This window comes from Schistocerca piceifrons, chromosome 5 (genome assembly GCF_021461385.2).
Source record: "Schistocerca piceifrons isolate TAMUIC-IGC-003096 chromosome 5, iqSchPice1.1, whole genome shotgun sequence".
Lineage (NCBI taxonomy): Eukaryota > Metazoa > Arthropoda > Insecta > Orthoptera > Acrididae > Schistocerca > Schistocerca piceifrons.
This window is the reverse complement of record NC_060142.1, coordinates 118,133,832-118,141,126: the sequence shown is the minus strand read 5'-3', so window position 1 is coordinate 118,141,126 and position 7,295 is coordinate 118,133,832.

Below are 7,295 nucleotides of genomic sequence, written 5' to 3'. Positions count from 1 at the left end.
ACAGTAAGTCTCAGTTTTTACAGTTTCTAACACGCAATTCAACAAAACCTGACTTTTTAATTTCACAGAACGGGCATATCATCAGTGAAACTTGTAAGAGGTCCATGATTAAGGAATTTGTTGCTAGCGCACTCGAGCAGATGTAATTTCGATGGATTGCTCCTGCGCTGCCTGCGATATGTAAGCTATAAGAGAATCTCAGACCAGAGAGCAGTGTTGACTGCAGTAGGAACTGTGTAGCAGTAGTAGTAGTAGTAGTAGTAGTAGCGAGCGGTCTGGTGTGTCGAGTTGGCTGGGCCGGTCGTGGGGAGCGATGGCGGTGCCTGAGCGATGTAACATGAGGTAAAAGCAGCCTCGCGCATATGTAGTATTGTTATATCAAGTCCCATGTAAATGTTTTAAAAAAAATCTCTTAATAATAATCTTTTTTATAAAAATTAACTTGTGACAATCATTCAGCTTAATTTAAAGAATTTACTAATTTCTTCAATCCATGGTCATCCCGATTATTGTAAAGAAAAATCAGTTGTTTCCTTTTATACATGACAAATTTATCGGCCAGCATTGCACTGGGCTGTGCCAGAAAAAAATTATTATAAGAGCAGATATATATGCGTTATCCGGCGACTTCATTGAGGTAAGAATTTTCAATTTATTCAGTATGATCTTTCAGGGCGACGACGCACCACTGCTGACGTCCAAAATTTACCAGTTTAAATTCACAGTCAATTATTGAAAGGTTATCTATGAGTCACATTTTTTTATTAGGAGATTAGTCACATTTTATTGTTCCAAGGTTACGGAATTTATCTGTGGGAGGTTACGCTGAATGTGAATTATATACTTATATATATTTTTTCTTTTGGGAGGTTATTATACATTTTTTTTCTGTTGGGAGGTTACAAACTGAACAGTTCAATTTTCTAGGTGTTCAGATAGATAACAAGCTGTCGTAGAAAGCCCACGTTCAGGATCTTGTTCAGAGACTTAATACTGTCATTTTTACTATTCGAACGGTATCTTAAGTGAGTGATCGACACGAAAATTAGTCTACTTTGCTTATTTTCATTCGTTATGTCGTATGGTATTATATTTTGGGGTAACTCTTCCCACTGCAACACGATATTTCTGGCTCAGAAACGGGCGGTTCGGACAATAAGTGCTGTAAGTTCACGAACCTCTTGTCGACCCCCTTTCACCAGTCTGGGTATTTTGACATTGGCCTCTCAATATATAGATATATATACCGCACTGTCATTTCTTCTTAACAATATTAGCTTATTCCCAAGATTAAGCGGCTTTCACTCGGTTAATACTCGACAGAAATCAAACCTGCATTTGGATCGGACTTCCTTAACTCTTGTGCAAAAAGGTTTGCAATATACTGCCATTTTCAATAAGCTACCACTCGAATTCAAAAATCTTAGCAGTAATCCACGCGTTTTCAAATCGAAACTGAAGAGTTTCTTCATGGATCACTCCTATTCTGTCGAAAAGTTCCTTGAAAAATGTATGTATGTTGATTGCGTTTACTTAAACTAATGGACTGACTTTTTCGGGTTCATAAACATGACCTTGGAGATTTACTCCTCAATTTGGTCCTACGGAACTTGGCGTGTAAATAAAAATTAAAATTAAAATTAAAATCCTTAAAGTGCTTCGCTACATCGAAACTAGCTGCTTCCAAATTGCTCAGGTTGGCAACTGCTCTTGATTCGAATTCTGGAGTTGCATCTCCTTTGGTGCCTGGGTTCTACTGTGTTCTAACCAGGACGCTTTCAGTTCTTGCGCCTATTAGCCTCAGTGTTTTAATTATTGCTAATGTATGAGGAACGTCTGTTTCGTTCCGACGCACGTGATCCCCAGTACTTGCGTCACTACGAGCGCGGTGCCCATCACACCAGCTGACAACAGGAGGGACGCGGTACCATTACGGCGTGTAGTAACCGGCGTACGACACAGTTCGTTCAACCAGTTAGCGCCACGGCGACGCGTTCTCGCGCGCCTCTGCTAATACAGCCGGCCAACAGCAGCTGTTTACAGCTACTTAGCACAGCTGACAGCTGTTGAGATTGCCAGTCCACTGGTTGACAGTTTGCCGACAGATGGGTCACAGCCGATGGCTCACTCCATTAGCGTCTGCTTCGTCACGTTCCTACGTGTGACACGCTAGGAGGGGTGTACAAGTACCGACTGAATTTTATACCGTACCCTTTACAAACCTTACTTTCGTTACTCGTTTCATTTGTTACTGAATGTCAATACGTATAAATGCTTTTTTTCTTTAATTTGTTGCTGATTGTCCTCTGACTACGATTATCAACACAAATCACACTTTGCTTTGCAGGTTTATTCGTAAGTAGGCCTACCTCTGGGGTTTCAGAAGACAGGTGGATGAAAGCTATAAGACATACAAAAAAATGACATGTAGAGCATCTCTTCAAGTTTCGAGTCCTAATACACCCCATGGTTTAGCTGCACTAGGGGACGCACCAGTCGCCCGCTCCGTATTGTCGCACAGAATTTGTTCGCGCCTGCAGATAGGCAGTCCAAGGGACAGATTTCAAAGTGGTCAACTGTCCTGAGCTTATGAGGAAAAAAACTCTCTCTGACCTGCTGTCAGACGGATGCATTTAGCAGAAATACGGAATAGGGCCTAAAAAAGAAAGGAAAAGGATAGGTTTGACACCACGGCTTTGCGTTCGCACTGCATAGGTTGACGACCAGACCACGAATAGGTTATTCACAACAGCTCAGGTGGAAGTCAGAAGTCTCGTACCGCCTCCTGCGTATCCTATTATGGCAAAAACGATTATGCTAACAAATGTGAAATTCGGTAATTGGTTGGTCTGAGGATAGCTTGTAATAACTAAGGTGTGGGTTTGATTCCCAGTGCGGTACCAATTTTTAATAGCCACAAGCGTACCGTGTTCATATTCAGTAACGCCAAGCAAAGAATGAAGGACTGACCCGGCGACAAATCAACGCTGACCATGTCTATTCACTATTGACTGGCACAGACTTGGACTAGTTTTTGCTGTCAGAGGCGGAAGTCGCTGCTTGCGAAACTGTGTCTCTAGTAAACTTTCTTACGCTAATAATGTTATTTTAGTTTACGAACCAATCGTCATGTAAGGTCATAGGACCTTCATTTATTGTTTTAAGTGACCTTGGGATTTTGAAAATATTGGCACTAGGCCGATATTTGAGTTTCGATTGCAATTTTTCTCTGTATTTGAACCCACCGAGACGATACTGCATCACCATTTCATTGTTTCCTCACAGTGCCAGACTCCTCCAGGTCTCTACGAAGGGCGCAATCCTAACTACTAGTGAAAGAAAATGTGATGGTTGACATCTCTTTGTGTGGGATCAATGACGATATGTGTGGATTGGAGTCCCAGGCAGAACAGAACTAGTCATTTCATCACCTCTAGCCGAAAATGTGCACATCCCGCTACTGGTGAAGAAACAATAAATATTTCATGTCTATTCATAGTTATAAGACAATAGCGAAAAGTGCTGGTTTCGAAGTGCTGCCAGGCAAAAATGATTTTTATCGTTGTTTCAGGTTGCAAGATCACGCTATTGGTGTACATATTTAATCTCTGACATCCGACTGTGCTTTGTTAACAATTAATAGAGGTACTGGGTTCTACTCTCCGTCCATTACCACAACTTAACTTTATGGCGTTTTACATTTGTGCTTCGTACTTTGTTACATATCTTTTGTGGTTACTTCTCAGGGGTAATATAACCTTCATGGGGTTCCCAGTGCAGTGCTAAATGCATCGTCATTTATTTACAGGTTCAGACATTTGGTCTTGTAAACTGATACTGGTGAACACTTCGATATTTTACGTCTCTTTATGCCTAGTTGAACCTCAATCAGACGCACAAGCTTTATTTGGTTAACAGTGGGTTCAAATTCGGGTCACTAACAACAACTTGTCATTTCATTTAATGAGTATGATAACACTTCTGCAGTGTCATTTATTGTAATGAAATTTAATTTACAACCGTTAACGACTGTCTCATCTCTAATAACTTGTTTCCTAATATCTATTGTATGCTGGTGTTGGTTTACATCTGGACTGCCTGCCATAAAGAAGAGTATTCTCTACTAGTCTCTTGTGTTATCCATTGTGTATCGTCAAACATCTGTACTATAGAGGATTTAAAGGACCTGCAACACAGCTATGCTATGTAGCTTGCATACAGTCAGGTGCAACCTACACATAAGAATACATGGATGTCCCACTTTTTGTGCTGTCGACTGTACAGTCAGGTGCAGCCACAAATTAGAATACATGGATGACCCACTTTTTGTGCTGTCGCATGTACATATGCAACATGGGGTAGGTCGAGGCTGTAGCTGGACTTAGGCCACAAGCACTAGTGCAGTTAGGCTCTATGCAAGATATTAGTAGATTTGTACTATTATACAAGTGGTATCTGTTCTTTCGGGCAAAACAAGCATCACACGTACAGTAGTAATATCTAAGCTTTGATGGCAATTCATGATATCTTGGATGCACCCAAAGGCAGACCTCTTGCGGCATTCATGCTAGACGCTGCGAGCAATGAGGAAAGTAGACAGAGGGGCGCTACAGCAGTAGTATGCCACAAGTTGGGGATTTGGGTTGGGCGGAAAGCATATTCGGGTAGCTGAAGCAGTTGAGGTGGCCACTCACATAAAGCAAGAAATCCAGTTTCGAACACTGGTCTGGCACAAATTTTCACTTGTCGCCATTGAATTATTTCAGTGCCCTTATGCGACCTACTTTGTTATTTCTCTTTCATCAGAATACTTTTTAATTGTGATCCATGCAGTGCTCCAAAATTAAAGTGTTTTTTTTTTTTTGAGAAGTAAACTGTGTGGCCAACAGTCACAGGAATATGTACATAAATGGCGCCCTAATTTTGCCACTGACATAAGATGCGAGTGTAGACACAATATTTGAGCAGTCTGCTACAGACACGGGAGTAGTCCATGGGTCAACCGACTATGAAAGTGAGATGACAGCTGGTGCGAGACGCAACGGTCACAGCACACTGAAGGTTACTCAATAATTCAGGTTGTGTTAGGTCTACAGTCTCTGGGGCATATCTTCAATATCGCAGAGACGTTTCAACAAGCGTAAATCGCCTCACAGGATGACCACAACTGTTTGGCGAACGGCGAACGTCGCCTTCGCGTACCTATGCGGAGCGATCGACGGTCAACAGTCAGCTCGGCACCGATTTGAAAGTCAGACGTCAGGAAACCATTTCTACCACTACTTACGTAGACAAACGTACTACACAGGCTTCAACACCTAACGATCGACTCGTGTCCATTTGCTGACACCTCGACCGGTTCTAGGCGCTTCAGTCCGGAACCGCGCGACTGCTACGGTCGCAGTTTCGAATCCTGCCTCGGGCATGGATGTGTGTGATGTGCTTAGGTTCGTTAGGTTTAAGTAGTTCTAAGTTCTAGGGAACTGATGACTTTCGATGTTAAGTCCCTCAGTGCTCAGAGCCATTTGAACCATTCGACACAGAACTCAGCACCTGGCATGTGCCTGCGCACATCGTCAGTGTACCATAAAGCATGGTCCGATGAATCCCGGTTTCTATTGCATCGAACTTTTGAGCGCATGAGAATACCACATGTACTCGTATCCCCCGAAACTATGGATCTCGTGTGTCAACAAGGTTGTGTCCAGGCAGAATGTTGCTCACCTATGGCCTCAGCTGTCTTCCAATGGTCACAATTAGGGCCCACTCTTCGGTTGCAGGAACCAATGACAGGAACACGTTATATGGACTTTCTTTCATCCACAGGCATCCCATTCTGGGCTTAGAGTATGTGAATGGAGCTGGCACGTTTAAGCAGGTCAGTGCGACAGGTCACCGATCTTTGCTTGCAGCACGTGGCTTGACGGACATTCCAATAAATTGTCGACCGTGATTTGGGACCCCTGATCACCTGATCTTAAAACAATCGAGCGCTTCTCGGATGCTGTCGATCCCCTGGATGCTTGCTAAATCCAGCACCAACTGACCAAACCAGTTGTGGGTAGCGCTGTAAGAGGATCATTCAGTAAACAAAAAGACAAATAGCTTGTAAGGGGTTCACCATCCTGCTGGAGCAAATGTAATTTCGATGTATTGCTCACGCGCTGCCTGCGGCACAAAATACCTTTGCTTCAATAGAGTCGCAGGTCAGAGCAGTCCCGGCAGTAGTTGCAGTCGCTCGCTGCTACCGTGCAGTTGTAGCCTGTCGCTGGTGCAGCGCAGTCATAGCCATGTATTGTAAAGTAAATTTTATTGTTTTTACTGGCAAGAGTTAAGTCACTTGTCTGAGATGTTAATATGAATTTGTTTCAATCTTTTTGTGATTCGTCAGCACCAGTTGACCAAGATTTGTAATATTCAATTTTTCATGTAATGGATTGCAGATCTTTATCAATAATGTAAAAGATTTTTAGAGCATAATTTTTACCAGTCAACAAAAGAAGGAAGGAATAATTTTGCCGTAAGTCATTAGCAGTCTCGATCGAGTCATTTATTTAAATTTAAATATTTCAGAAATTTTCTCAGATCACAGTCATGTGTTCTTTAGTAATCCGACGACCAGCTGTGCAAATTTGTCAATAAGCAAACTCAGTTTTTCTAATATTTCAGATATCAGACAGATGTTGTCCATTATTAATAGATAGGCCAGCATTGCACTAGCTGTGCCATTCACGAGCAGATATATAAACAGCGTTATCCGGCGACACCATCACGAGGTAAGAATTTTCAGTTTATTCAAATTGATTTCACAGCTGCTTACGTCAAAATTTATCAGTTTTCATGAATTAATATATTTAAAAATATTATCGTTTTTATTATTTTATATGGAAAGGTTACAAGCTATACACCTAGATTGGTTTATTAAATCAATGCAATATTTTGTTCATTTCTCCGCGTATAGCTTAACTGGTTTATTAAATCCATAAAATGTTTCGTCTATTTTTCCATGTCACCCCTACCAGCTTCTATGGACTCATTCCATCTTCTTGGGTGTGTTCTCATCCTCTCAACAAAGAATTATTTACCATGATCTCAAAGATAGTTCTGTACTTTTTCTTTACCTTTTCGTTGCCGTTGAACCTGATGCCACGCAAAGCTTCTTTCATGCGAGAGAAAAGGTAAATCTGAAGGGACAAGGTCAATGTGCAACGAGGATGTGACGGAAGATCCCAACTCACTTTGCCAATATTGCCAGCGTCAGTTGTGCCACATCAGGTCCACCGTTGCCTTGAAAA